Raw genomic sequence first — 15,009 nt, 5'->3', positions numbered from 1 at the left:
ATGCTTTGAGGCAACACAGTGAAGAGTGGGTCAGGGGGGAAATGGGGTTCAAGCCAGTCAGATAGCATGGGAAGAAAGGAGAGAGAGAAAGAGAAAGTAAGTGAGAAAGAAGGTGTGTGAGTAGAATAGAAAGCTAAGGTAGATATGGAAGATATAAAGAAATATATAGTGTATATATATATATATATATATATATATATATATATATATATATTACTTGTGGTAAATGAGGGTGTTGGAGGAAGAGAGAGAGAGAGAGAAACAAAAAGGGAAATGGCATCTGGGTTTTGTCTGTTCATTGGGACACAGCACAGCAGACTGGCCAGTGGGAAGGGGCTTGTGGGAGTATGAGGTCCAGAGGGGAACTGGGTTGTCTGGGTTCCCTATAGAACAGAGGAGAGAGTAGGCCATTTCAAGGAAGCTTTCAGTTGGGAGTTGGGAGGGGGAAGGAGCTCTGAGACTGACAGTTACATATTGTATGTGAGAAAACTTTGCACACTATACAATGGTGCCTTTTATATAAATGCTAATTAAATGTCTTAGGTAAAGCAAGTGTCAAACTAAATACTATAGTACCTTGTATGAATAGCTGGAGGATAAATGATTACTTAAGAAGTAACCCAAAGTACTGGGAAAAATAATATATAGCATTTTTAAATGGTTTCTAAGTCTTTGAGCTAACAACCTTACTTGAAACATTATTTTGTAATTTCCAAAGATAATTGCATCTGTTAAAAACTTTAACTGGAGTCATTTTAAGAATGCTTCTCCAAAAGATGATTTCGGACTGTAATTGTTCTGTCCTGCCATATTGTGAAAATGTGAAACTACTTAAAATGCCAAACCCAAGTAACAAAAAGTATAGATGGGGCTAGAGAGATGGTTCAGCAGTTAAAGCTGCTTGCTTGCAAAGCCTGATGGCCTGGGTTCGATTCCTTAGCATCAGCCTAAATCCAGATGCACAAAAGTGACACTGCATCTGGAATTCATTTGCAGGGATAGGAGGCCCTGGTGCACCCTTTCCCTCTTTCTCTTTCATGCTCCTCTTCTTTCCTTTTAAAAAATTATAGAAATGGATATGAAAGTAGTTCTGTCCATTCTATACTCTTTGGGATTATCATTAGTCAGATATGTTTCCTGCCCACTTTAAATGCCTGGTGCTACAGAAGGTAGGCAAACAACTTTATCAATGGGCCATTTATGTCCCTAACCCTTTTCCTCAAAAGGCAGTGTCTTGATACCAGCAGTGATTCCCTAGCCTGCCTTAGTGGAGGACCTCAATTGTGACTGGTGACTGCTGCAGTCCAGCCCAGAACCCTTGGCTGCAGGACCCATACACAGCAAGGGGCACCAAAAGTATGTGATCCTCTCCTTCTGCCTCTCGGCCAGGTAAACTGTACCCAAAGAGATCCAAGTGAATAATTGTGCTTATGTAGCCAGGACAGAGAGCCTAAGGAGTGAGAATTTCCTCCAGAAACCCACTTGCATACTTTCAGACTCTTTCCATGCTAATGTGATGGCAACAACAGATGAATGTTCTAAGTGAACATGGGTGGGGCCTCCCACACAGATAGTAAACTCCTGGGATTAGACATTATAAAATTTTTTAATTTGAGAAGATTCTTTCAATTAAACACTATTACAGCACATCAAAACTTTCCATATGTCTTAAATTTTAGCATTAATAAATGCTTGTGTTTTCAGTATTTTCCCATCTATACTCACCTTTGAATTTCCCTCTCTACTATTTTTCTTTATTTAATATTTTATTTTTATTTATTTATTGGAAAGAAAGAGGCATATATATATATATATATATATATATATATATATATATATAGAGAGAGAGAGAGAGAGAGAGAGAGAGAGAGAGGGAGGGAGGGAGAGAATGAGCTCATTAAGGCCTCGAACCACTGCAAATAAACTCCAGATGCATGTGCCATCTTGTGTATCTGGCTTATGCGGGTACTAGGGAGTTGAACCTGGTCCTTAGGCTTCCCAGGCAAGTGCCTTAACTACTAAGCCATCTCTCCAGCTCTTCACTTTTTAAGAAATGAGGTTCCTTTTTTTCCTGGCCTGTTCTCTAGACTCCACCCTAGGTAACGACACACTAAATTTGAGTTGTATCTCACTGCCTTGGCATCCTTCTACTTCCTGACCTTTTCTATTTGATTGGATGCCAGATTGTGTAATTGATACTCCAGAAATGATCCCAAGCCAATCTTCCTCCGTTTCTGTTGCTACCACAGCACTTCAGCCCATTATACTATACTTGTACAGCAGTTAGCCCACACTGCTCCTCTGGATTTGGTTTTGCTCCAGTTCCCCAGATCATCTTCTGTATGCTGTCTGAGTGGTCCTGGAATACAGCTCGGCTCAGACTTCATCCTGTGTGAGAACCTTTGATGAGTAGCCTATGGTTGTGCACACCTGCCATACTGGTATTGGGGAGGGGAAGGCAGTAGAACTGTGAGTTTGAAGTCAGTCTGGGCGTTGTAGCAAGTCCCTGTCTTAATGAAACCAAAGCAAACCAAACTTTCCATGGTTCTACACTCTGTGCCGATCCGCTTCCAAGATTCTTGGTGTGGCTCTCGTACCTCTTTTCCCCTTAACAGCAGGCACATATGTTCTACCCTCTTCCACACTATAATGTGGAGAACAGTTTTGCTGAGCTCTACAAAATTTCCTCCACATCTTACATTCCCTGATGCAGTGTTTGTTAATTACATGGTTTTGCAATATTATAACCTCCATCTAAATTTTCATTTTCCTAATACTTACCAATTAAGTTCTTGGTTCCCCTGAGCTTGCTGATTCAGCTAGGCTGACCAGCTTGGTCAGGGGGTCCCTTGCCTCTACCTCCCCAGAGCTGCATGAGCTGCTGAGCTCACTTGGCCTGGATGGGGGTTCAGTGACTGAACTCTGGCCCTCATATTTGCACTCAGGTGGTGCTTCATCCATCTTTACTGCTGACTCCATGTACAGTGATACCATTTCTAGTGTATTAGAGGAAAAACTTGCTAAAAATTCTTAGTTCTTCAATTCATTTTTTAAAAAAGTATTTTAACTAATTTATTTATTCATTTGAGAGAAAATGAACAAGGAGAAAGAGGCAGACAGAGAAATAGTGAGTATGGGTGCACCAGGGCCTCCTGCCACTGTAAACTTATTCCAGATGTCTGCACCCCTTTGCGCATCTGGCTTTATGTGGGCACTGGGGAACTGAAGCCATGCTTTTCAAGCAAGTGCTTTTAACCACTGAGCCATTTCTCCTGCCCAGTTCTTCAATTCCTAATCAACCAGTTAACTAACCAGCCAATTACACAATAATAGCAGCTAAACCTCACTATGCAATCCTCACACGTTAGGAGTACATTGAGCATGCTGTGCCCATCACCTCTGACCTTCATGCTTGCACACATCAAGAAGATATCATCATCAACATTTCACAGGTGACTAAATGACCATCTGAGAAGGCTAGTGACATTTACCTCAGCTGTATAGAATAAATGACATGTGCTATATTTTGTTAGCTATCAATCAAATGTACTTGTTTTTTTTTTTTTTTTCTTTTCTAGAACTCTTATTTTGTTTCTTGAAATGGGTGAGACTAGCCAAGAGTAAATGCTGTATGTATCCTGGCCTTGCTTATGACAAGGAACATGTGGCCATGAGACATAGCTTTGGCCAAGGAGACTTCTGCAGCAACCTTCTGGAGATTTTGGCAATATTTTGCTATCTTGATCTCTGCGCTACACTTTCTTCTTGTCCCTCCTTCCTTCTATGGTTTAGAAAGCAGGGCTGGATGCCTGGTGAAGCAGAATTCATCTTGGGACTTAAGACCAGAAACAAACCCTAAGGAAGGTTCATTGTTAGTTTTAGAAACTGCTTCCCTGTTGTTAGTTCATTAAAATTTTTCTTTGTTTTTCAGGTAAGAGTCTCATTTGGGGGCTGGAGAGATTGTTCAGTGGTTAGGGCACTTGCCTGCAAAGCCTAATGACCCTGGTTCAACTACCCACCACCAACATAGAGGCAGATGTACAAAGTGGCAAATGCTTCTGGAGCTGTTTGCAGTGACAGGAGGCCCATAGTCACTGTCTTTTCTCTACCTTTCTCTGTTTGCAGATAAGTAAATAAATAATTTTTTAAAAACAGTTGTATTTTGTAGCCCAGACTGGCCTCAAATTTGGAATAATCCTTTTATCTCAGCCTCCAAAGTGCTGGGGATTACCAGGCATACGTGATTTTGACAAGATTTGATTAAAGTCATGTAGTAACATTCTTATGTTTTCATATATGATGCAACGAGTAGGATAGGAGCTCAGGAAATGCACCTTCAAGAGAAATTATTTAGGAATTAAGTGAAAAGTATTAAGAACTCAAGGTATTTTTAGATACATAAACATAAGAAAACCAGGTTCTTTAGCATACTGCTAATATTCTATAACTTATATGGATTTTTCTCAGCTTCTTATTTGTTAGTTGGATGACAACTTTTTAAAATATGTGACATCTTGGATACTTTTAAGGAAGAATGAGCGAGTGCGGGCACACCAGGCCAGCTGCTTCTGCAAACAAACTCCAGGCCGCTTTGTGCGCCTGGCTTCCCATGGGCAATTGAACCTGGGCTGTCAGACTTTACAGGCAAGTGCATTGCTGAGACATCTTTCTATCCCTTTTCTAAAAATTTTAATTATGTGTGTGTGTGTGTAGGCCAAAGGACAAACTGATAGTAGAAACACTGTCCACCTTTTTGTGAGACATGGTCTCTCATTGGCCTGGAGCATACCAATTAAGCTAGACTATCCGGTTGACAAGGCCCAGGATCCACGTGTACCTGCCTCCCCAGCACTGGGAACAAAGGCACACTCCACCACCCCTGGCAGTGTCACTCGTGCACTAGGGATTGAACTCCTGCCCTCATGCTTGCAAAACAAGCGCCTTACCCACTGAATAACCTCCCCAGATCCTTTAAAACTGTTTTCGACTTGGGCCAGTTCAAACCCTCCTTCGGAAACCTGGTGGTTGACTGCTCCTGGAAGGTCACCCTATTGGTGCTGAACTTAGTGTGGACACCTGATCGGCATAACCCAGAACTCCTAGACTCAAGAGATCCTCCTGCCTCAGCCTCCTGGGTAGCTAGGATTATATGGCACAGTGAGGCTATGACATTGTTGACGATAAACTGAAGTAATTTTTTTGTAGTTTTTCTATATGTTTTATTGCAAAATAATTAAACATAATGTAAGTATTTAATGCAAATAACTAAGGTAATAAAGCATATTTACGGCAAAAGGGTTTTCTCTTTGCTCCCTTCCTATTGCTTTCTTTTGCCTCTCTTCCTCCACCTCCTTTCCACTGAACTCCTTCTTTCCAACCATGCCCCCTTCTATTTTGATATCACTTTATTTTTTGCCGTCCTTCATCATCCATGACAACATATTGGGGGACCCAGTGCAATGCAGGTCTTGTGTAGGTAAAAACAAAAGCTGAAATGAGGTCATGAATGGCACTTTGTGTCTGGAAGATGGCACTCCTCCTTTCCTTTGGCTCTTACATTCTTCCTGCCACCTCTTTTCCAATGGGTCCTCAACCTTTGAGGATGTGATAGAGATGTTTCATTTAAAGCTGAGTATTTATCTGTCCCTTTCTCTCAGCACTTTGATTAGTTTTGAGTCTCCTCAGTGGCCACCGCTATCTGAAAAGAGAAGCTTCTCTAACCAAAAGTCAGAATAGCACTAACATATGGGTATAAATATAAATATTTAGAGGAAAATTTCGTTGGCATAATGTATCCAAAACAACAGTAGTAGCTTCACCCCTATGGCTCATGGCCTCTATAGTTTTTGGCTTTTGACTAGGTTTTCAGTACCAGATATGAATTCCCTCCCATGTTACAGCCCTCAAATCTAAATAGTGAGCTATTGGTTTCTCCCACAACAGACCTGCCACCATTGCATGAGTTGGCACCTTTCACCTGGCTGGCCAGCCATGTAGCTTGCAGGGTCTACTGCTGCTCAATCCTACGGATGACTTCTCTCTCCCCAAGAAAGCTGCACAGCACTTTTCAGCCCCATGACAGCTAGTGCTATTCTCACTTTTTCTGAGAGAAACTCTCTTTTCAGATGCTAGTGACTACTGGAGACATTCAAAACTCAACAAAATGACAGTGGAGTGCTCAGCACTGAGACATCTCTGTCATGCCTTCCAAAGTTCAGGGATCATTGCAGAAGAGGTGACAGAAAGAATGTAGGAGCCAAAGGAAGGGGAGGAGTACTTTGGAATTCTGATTTCTGGGTGCAAAGTGACCATTGCATTCATGACTTCACAGTGACTGATGACACCTACACAAGACCTGCATAATACTAGGGAAAATGATGACATCAAAATAGAAAATGGACTGGTTGCAAAGAAGGGGCCACTGAAGAAGGACTATGGCAATAATAACCAAGGAGGGTGATGAGAGGGGTTTATGAGCCTGTTCTTATATATCATCTATTTGTATGATTGTTGTCCATAAAAAGTTTTTTTTTTTATTTTCAAAAAAGACCTTTGGAAATTGCTTATATATTTTAGCCCCCTGCCCCCCCAACCAACAACTCAATGGGAGGTATCCCATCTCTGGTAATGAGATTGGGATTTTCTTGTAATAATCTATGGTTTGGGGGTACAGCATTATTAACTCCCATAGAGTATTTCTGCCCAAACTCTATCTTTTTTTAAAACTTATGTATTTTTAAATTAGCAAACAAAGGAGTAATTTTCTAGATGGTTTATTCATAAATGAACAGATAGCCTTTTATCATATATGCTGATGTTACATAACCTATAGTAGTAGAAATGTGTAAATTATATTATTAACTTATGCTTTTAAAAATTGAGTCTTGAGCTGGACATAGTGGCACACACTTTTAATCCTAGCACTCAAGAGGCTAAAGTAGGAGGATCACTGTGAGTTCAAGGCTAGCCTGGACTACAGAGTGAGTTCCAGGTCAGCCTGGGGTAGAGTTAGTCTCTACTTAAAAAAAAAAATCAGTCTTTAGCTGGGCATGGTGGCACACGCCTTTAATTCCAGCACTTGGGAGGCAGAGGTAGGAGGATCTCTGTGAGTTTGAGGCCACCCTGGGATTACATAGTGTATTCCAGTTCAGCCTGGGCTAGAGTAGAGACCATATCTTGAAAAGCACTCCCCCCCAAAAATGAGTCTTTAAAAGTGGGGGACTTCTCTCTGAGAAAAAGTACTTTCCAAATATCTGTAAGTCTCTGCAGTCAGTCCTCTGCACTAAATATATATATATTTTCTTGTGTACTCTACAGGATTGAGGCACATGCAACCAGAACTTGCAAAGTTGTTTGTCCTTGAAAGTCTGTCACTGACTGGCCAAAGTCCCTTCCCCTTACCATTGGTACCAAGTTGGCTTCACTGGACTTTGGCCTCCAGTTCCAAAGACAGAGCTGTCTGCCATCTTTGTGACAGTTACGACACCACTTTTCTTTCAGGTTAAGACCTTCATTTGATCCTTTGCCAGAATCGTGAGGTGATAGAACAGTTACTAACAAGAAAGCGAGAAATGCACTTTTACTTTAATCATTATTTATTTGTTTGTAGTTTTATTATGTTGTCCAGACTAGCCTCAAATGCCTTAGTTCAAGCAATCCTCCTCCCTCACCCTCTCTAGTAGCTGGTACTTATCAATTGTATATTGTGTCCAGCTAGATGGTGTTTTAATGCTGATATTCACAGATGAATTCATAAGGATTGTTGATTGACATAGAAACTTCCTGGTTGGCTAAATGATAGATATGACAAACTCTTTAAAATTTTTCCAAGCTGGAATGTCTTACACCTTTTTTTTTTTTGAGATAGGGTCCCACTCTAGCCAGGCTGATCTGGAATTCACTATGTAGTCTCAGAGTGGGCTTGAATTTGTGAAGGAGATCCTCGTACCTCTGCCTCTGAGTGTTGGGATTAAAGGCATGTGCCACCACACCCAGCTTGTCTTACAGTTTTTGAAGTGAATTTATTTAACTTGCATGGTTATTGAGTATATATATATATATATTTGGTTTTTCGAGGTAGGGTCTCACTCTAGCTCAGGCTGATCTGGAATTCACTATGTCACCTCAGGGTGGCCTCGAACGCTCGGCAATCCTCCTACCTCTGCCTCCCTAGTGCTGGGATTAAAGGCAAGTGCCACCATGCCTGGCAGGAGTATTTATATTTTTTTAGGTCATTGCAATATAACCCTCACCATGGAAAGCATCATTGGATTTGCAGGAGTTAATTAGTCATGTAAATGGCATTCAAGAGGAGTCACAGACACTATAGTCTTCAGAAAGCTCCAGAGGCATATCACTGGAGACAGGAGTTCTTTAGCTAAGTAGGTGGAAGAAAGAAGTTGCATCCTGTTGTGTTTTAAAGGAATATACTGTTCTGCATCTGGAAGGAATCTTCGTCCTCTCCCTGTGTCTTTTCTTGTTCTATGCTCGAGAAAGCCCCATGAAAGAGCCTGCTTGCTGCACTTTGGTGACTATCCTTGCCAGCTGACTAATGCCCTGCCCTGCCCCTACCCACATCTCTAAGCTGTGCTATCCAAGAACTGATGTCAAATCTAAAAAGCTAACTTATACTTAGTTCAAATGTAAATTCTGCCTCCTCCTCAGCCCCCTGACCATTGCTATGAAGTGGTCAAAAACTATATAGGAGAGGTACTTTAATAGTAACTAAATAGAAAAAACAGGTTTTATTTATTTATATTTTTAAAGAATGCTTTTTCTGATTTGTTTGTTTGTTTTTCACGGTAGGGTCTTGTTCTAGCCCAGGCTGACCTGGAATTCACTATGTAGCCTTAGGGTGATCTCAAACTCACAGCGATCCTCTTATCTCTGCCTGCAAAGTGCCAAGATCAAAGGTATGCCCAGCTACTTTCATTTTAAAAATATTTTATTTTTATTTATTTATTTGAGAGAGAGAAAGAGGGAGTGAGGGAGAGAGAGACAGAGAGAGAGAGAGAGAGAGAGAGAGAGAGAGAGAGGGAGGATGGGCACTCCAGGGCCTACAGCTGCTGCAAACAAACTCCAGATGTATGTGCCACCTTGTGCAGCTGGCATACATGGCTCTTGGGGAATCAAACCTTGGTCCTTTGGCTTTGCACGCAAGTGCCTTAACCTCTAAGCCACCTCTCCAGCCTCAGGTTTTATTTTTGACACTTTGATATTTTCCTAACATAGTTACCTAATAATGCCTTTGTAACAAACATTTAGACATTATTTAATAGTATCTTGAGGGTTGGAGAGATGACTCAGCAGTTAAGGCACTTGCCTGCGAAGTGTAATGACTAGGGATCGATCCCCCAGTACCCACGCAAAGACAGATGTAGAAATTGGTACATGTGTCGTGAGTTCATTTTCAGTGGCTGGAAACCCTGGCAGGACCATTCTCTATCTTCCTCTCTCTCTCTCTTTTTCAAATAAATAAAAAAAAAATTAAGCCAGGCATGGTGGTGTATGCCTTTAATCCCAGCACTTGGGAGGCAGAGGTAGGAGGATTGCCATGAGTTTGAGGTCACCCTGAGACTCCATAGTGCATTCCAGGTCAGCCTGGGCTAGAGTGAGACCCTATACACATAATATTGTATATATTGTGTATAATTATATCATACACACACACACACACACACACACACACTAAAAGAAGCACATGTTTTCCTTGCCTCCAAATGTTTATGTAATGCTGAGAATGAGTGTCCTGGTCTTGGCCAGTGTGTTCCACTGTCTATGCTCCATGAAAGGAATAAATACAAATAGTTAGTATGACTATCATCCACTGTGAAGATGGGGAATGGCACCCACTCTCAATCTTTCAGATAGTGGGAATACAGGAGGAAATGGCCTCTCAGATGACAGTCAATAGAGATGCTAATGGGATGGCCAGGCAATTCAGAAATCACACAGCAGGAAGCTCTGTTTCCCTTTTGACTGGAAGAGTATCAGATGACTGGTCACTGTCCTCAGGTGGGAGTGGGCACTCTGGTGCACTGAGAGTAATTGTGGAGGGAAGGGATGGAGGAAACAGGAACACAGAGAGTCCTTAACACAAGGAGAGAAGGATAGAAATGACCTAACTTGTCTCTATAAGGAAAAATCTGTTAAGATAACAAAATCCTACTTGTGTCCTTTAAAGGCTTTGTGTTTTCACTTGGTGGGCAGAAATTAGCTACGAGCTAGACTGAATTTAGTTGAATGGAGACATTCATAGTGCTTAGAGACGAGGGTCAGTAAACCAGATTGGCACATCAACGCTGTTTACCAGTAAGGTGAAAATAGGATGTCTTCTTTTTACATTGCAGCTCAATGATTTCATATCAGTGTTGATGATACATACACACCCTTCTATGTCACTGTACCACTTAGCGAATAGGAGGTACTTTGTAGTAACTGGAATGTCTTTGTAGTCTTAATATAAAAAGACCTTTGTTGAGCCTTGTAAATTGTTGTAGTCTCAGGAAAATCTCATGTGCTAATGCAAGCCCATTTTATGGAAGAGGAAGATGAGGCATCCAGAGGTTAGCAAATAGGCACACGATGATATACAGGTGACTTAGCTAGACTTTTGGGGTACCAGAAATGGTCTTAATAACCAGCTCACCATATGGTTATTCACAAAGGTCTTCAAATAGTCACTTTACAGCAAAACAGGGTGTTTTTAGGGACATAAGCAGCTGCTGTCACTCGAAGCCAGTCCTCATCCTCTTTCTTCTCTGCTAACCACCTCATTTCCATTCTTACCTCCTTTATCATAGCAGCCAGGAAAACCATTCAGAAAAACCCCTTCCTCTCAAGTCCTCTGATGGTTTCCTGCCATCAGCCGACCAAATGCTCTACTATTTTAAAACACTGCACTGTGGTCTTAGTAGACAAGCATGGACCAAAGTATTTGGAGTGCTGTTAGTTTCCAAATGTGGCTGGATAATCAATTTATTTACTCATCTCTTTTGGGAGGAATATTGTCTTTCCCACTTCTTATTCTCACAGGCTCTGGGCAAAGTCTGAAATGACTTTGAGGATACCTCTTTACCAGGTGTGGTGGTGCATGCCTCTAACCCCAGCACTTGGGAGGTGGAGGCCAGCCTGGACTGTATGAAACTCTGCCTCTAACAACAGCAACAATGACTATGACGCCGGACAACGACAACAACGAGGGACATGAATTCATCCTGCAGTTATTTTGTGTGGGAGAAAAGCATTGATCTTCAGGCCACTGAGTGTTCCAATCAGTCTCAGGCTTCGCTGTTGACTCACCTTCCCCGCCCTCCCCCCAAGGCCTAGAGGGTTAATGAGCTCCTTACAAAGCAATGCCAATGTTGTAATGTCTTTCCATGGTGCCATTTTTTTCTGCTTTTCCTAGGCAAGTTTGGTGGGCAGCCAGAGCCACACAGGGCGCTCCTCAGACCAAAGCTAGTAGGAGCAGCTGTGTGAAGTGCTAATATTAGAAGAACCAGGGTAAAGTCTGGAGGCCAAGGCCAAGTACCAGCCTAACTTCACAATGTACCTGCTCACATTTAATCAGTGAGCAAAAGCTAGAAGACTGCTACAACAGGCCTTAACATGCTGGGAAAAATGTCTGGTCCCTGGGGACCCAAGCTCTTATCCCAGTGGTAATGAATCACACCAGGATTTCAACCTAACTGCTGCTCTCAACTGGCAAAATTATCTTAGGTATTTCATATTGTCTGAGCAATAATTACAGGGCAGTGGGAAAAACTGCCTTTTTGGTCTCAATACACACATATTTCCGAGAGATGAGTACGGATTAGGTAGCATCATCTGATAAGCACCACAAGAAAATACCTTAGGAAAGCTGTCCTTTCTCTAAGCTACAACTAACTCACTGCTTCACCAAGATGGTCAAAGTAGGCTTTGCATGATAACCACAATATCAAAAGATTCCAAATATTAATCTCAACAAATTGCCAAAATTCTTTCCAAGGCTGTTGAATAAATTACAGTGATTCCCATGGGTTTTGTTAAAGAACTTTGAAAATTCTTTCATTACTTGGGGATTGATGTAGACAAATGGTAATTGAAGACATTTTAACCTCAGAGGTCATTCATACCAATTCTTGCCTTGACTTCATGCAGGACATCATTAATTATGAGTGTAATTAGCATATTAACTATTCCTTTGAATATCTTATCATGTGCAAGTGCAAATTTAACTATGTACTTCTTTCTTTGGATCAATTAAAAATTCTTTATAGGTGAAGAAAAACCTCATTTCTTTTATTGCATCTTGTAGTTCAAAACATCACAATCTAATACCTCATAAATTTCTCAAATTGTTGCCTGAAAAATATATTTGCTTAACTTTCCCCCCAAAAAACTATAGTTACAGAGTTCAAATTTTGAATATGATATGAAAGACTCCTCCCTGAGTAACCACACATCCATGTCCTTGGAAAGTCCGTCAGCAGTGACACAGTTTGGCCGGCATCCAGATGGCTCCACTGCAGGCTGACGGCTGTGTTCAGACCTCTAGACAGTCTTCCCAGAGCCTCTCTTTATGGAAGCCTCTTGTGTCACATGATAAATCACATTTTTTTTTTTTTTACGAACTGTTACATGATGTCTAAATTCTGTTGCTGAAGTTATGCTCATTTTGTTTACTTTTTTTGATTGTGTGCATTTGCATGTGTGTGATCGCGTGTGTGTGGATGAGTGTGTGCAGATGCCCTTATATGTGTAGTTGGGTGTGTATGGAGGCCAGAGGCTGATGCCAGCTATCTTCCTTGACTACTCTTCACTTATTATCAGAGGAAGTGATTAATTTCACGTGAGATGAAAGCCTGCCAACTTGGCTAGTTCGGCTAACTGCTTTTCTGCAGACAGAGGTCTCTGTCTTTGCTTCTGAGCACTAGATGTCAGACGGGCATGTTATTCACTGAGCCGTCTCCTCATTCCCAAGTTGTCCCCGTCCCCGATCTGCTTTTGCTCTTAGAAAACAGAACAGCTGCTCAAAGTAAACGTCATGACCACGAATCCTAAAACAGAGAGGGAACCGGAGAAAAGTTTTGGTGATATTATGTTTGAGATGTTTCTTGAGTATTGACAGAAAGATATCACATATATGGTTTATTTTCAAGTGTTTAATGGAAGAATAACTGTGGGATACAGTGCTACAAGTGACCAAAATTCTTACAACACTAAACTTACTTTTTTGGCTAGTATTGATTTGAAAACACAACTCTTTTCTCAGCAGAAGTTGCCTACTTCTTGAATCAACTTCATGAATCTGCATGTTCTTTGCAATGAATTAAGACAAGTTTAAATGTGAACCCTGAAATTAAAGTCAAATAAAACTCTTTTTTGTTTTGAGGTAGGTCTAGCCCAGGCTGACCTGGAATTCCCTATGTAGTCTCTGGCTGGCCTTGAACTCATAATGATCTTCCTACCTCTGCCTCCCAAGTGCTGGGATTAAAGGTGTGTGCCACCATACCTGACAAAACTCCTTTAAAAAAATTATTTATTTATTTGAGAGAGAGGGAGAAAAATAGGCAGAGAGAGAGCGAGAGAGAGAGAGAGAGAGAGAGAGAGAGAGAGAGAGAGAGAGAGAGAGAATGGGCATGCCATGGCCTCCAGCCACTGCAAATGAACTATAGATATATGTTCCCCCTTGTGGATCTAGCTTACTTGGGTCCTGGGGAATCGAAACTGGGTTCTTTGGCTTTGCACGCAAGTGTCTTAAGTGCTAAGCCATTTCTCCAGCCCCCAATTCCTTTTGTTTTTTAAATTAAAGCTCTTATTAGACTGTGATATTGTATGTAGTGACTGAATACATAAGACAAGAGCCAGACTATGACAGTAAATGTAAGCATCAAATAGATATATTGATGTTTATATTTCAGTAAATGTTATGACAATGGATACTAAACAGAGAATGAATGGGAGCAAAGTTTTGGTGATCCTTATAGCTCTTTAATCTTTAGTCTATTGCTATAAGTAAATGATCCCCTTTTAAGGGGTTTTTACATGGGAACTTGCATTTTGAATTTCTACATATACAATGAATCCTATAAAAGGTGACTCACATTCTAGTGTAGCTTATTATAAGTTATCTTGCTTCACTTATTATAACAGTTTGGGTGCATAACAACCCCCAAACGTTCATATTCCTGAATACTTAATCCTTAGCTATTGGGAAAGGTTTTAAGACTTTCTGGAGGTAGAACCTTGGTAGAAGTCTGTTACTGGAAGCAGGTCTTGGGGTTAATGGCTAAGCACCAAATGTGGTTCACTGTCTCTGCTTCCTCAAAGTAGATGTGATGATGTGACACCTTCTTCCTGCTCTGGCCATGCTTTTGTTGCCATGATCGACTCTACCTTTTGGAACTATAGGTTGAATAAAACTCTTGGCTTTCCCTAAGCCTCTTCTGGTCTTTTGTCCAGCAATGAGAAAATAACTGACACAGTAGTTAAAAAATACATAGCTAAATGAAACCTTTTTACTTTTATAATTTTTATCCATAAAATATCATAATAAAATGAATCAATTAATAAAAACAAAGTAAAAGCAAAAAGAAGTGTACTTTAGAATTTTCCCATCTTCTAGGGACAGTAATAATTCATAAGTTGTGATTTTTCAATATAAAGAATCAGGTGAGTGTGGTCCTAAATGCCTATAATTCTAGTACTTTAGTTTATTGCCTATATTGTATTTATAATTACTGTTATGAAATCAGTATATTTTCATGATAATGATCTCCAAAAATAGAGTAAAGTAGGAAAAACAGGAAATAATACCATAAATATAACATTTTGACGTATTTCCTTCCAAATGTTTTTTTTTTTTGAGAGAGCGAGAGAGAAAGGGAGCAGATGGGTGTGCCAGGACCTTCAGCCACTGTGAACAAACTCCAGATGCGCCACCTCCTCATGGTGCATGAGCAGCATTGCATGTTTTGTCACGGTGTGTCTGGCTCTGTGGGATCTGGAGATTTAAACCTGAGTTCT

This window comes from Jaculus jaculus, chromosome 4, assembly GCF_020740685.1.
Source record: "Jaculus jaculus isolate mJacJac1 chromosome 4, mJacJac1.mat.Y.cur, whole genome shotgun sequence".
Taxonomy (NCBI): domain Eukaryota; kingdom Metazoa; phylum Chordata; class Mammalia; order Rodentia; family Dipodidae; genus Jaculus; species Jaculus jaculus.
This window is presented reverse-complemented; position numbering follows the sequence as displayed.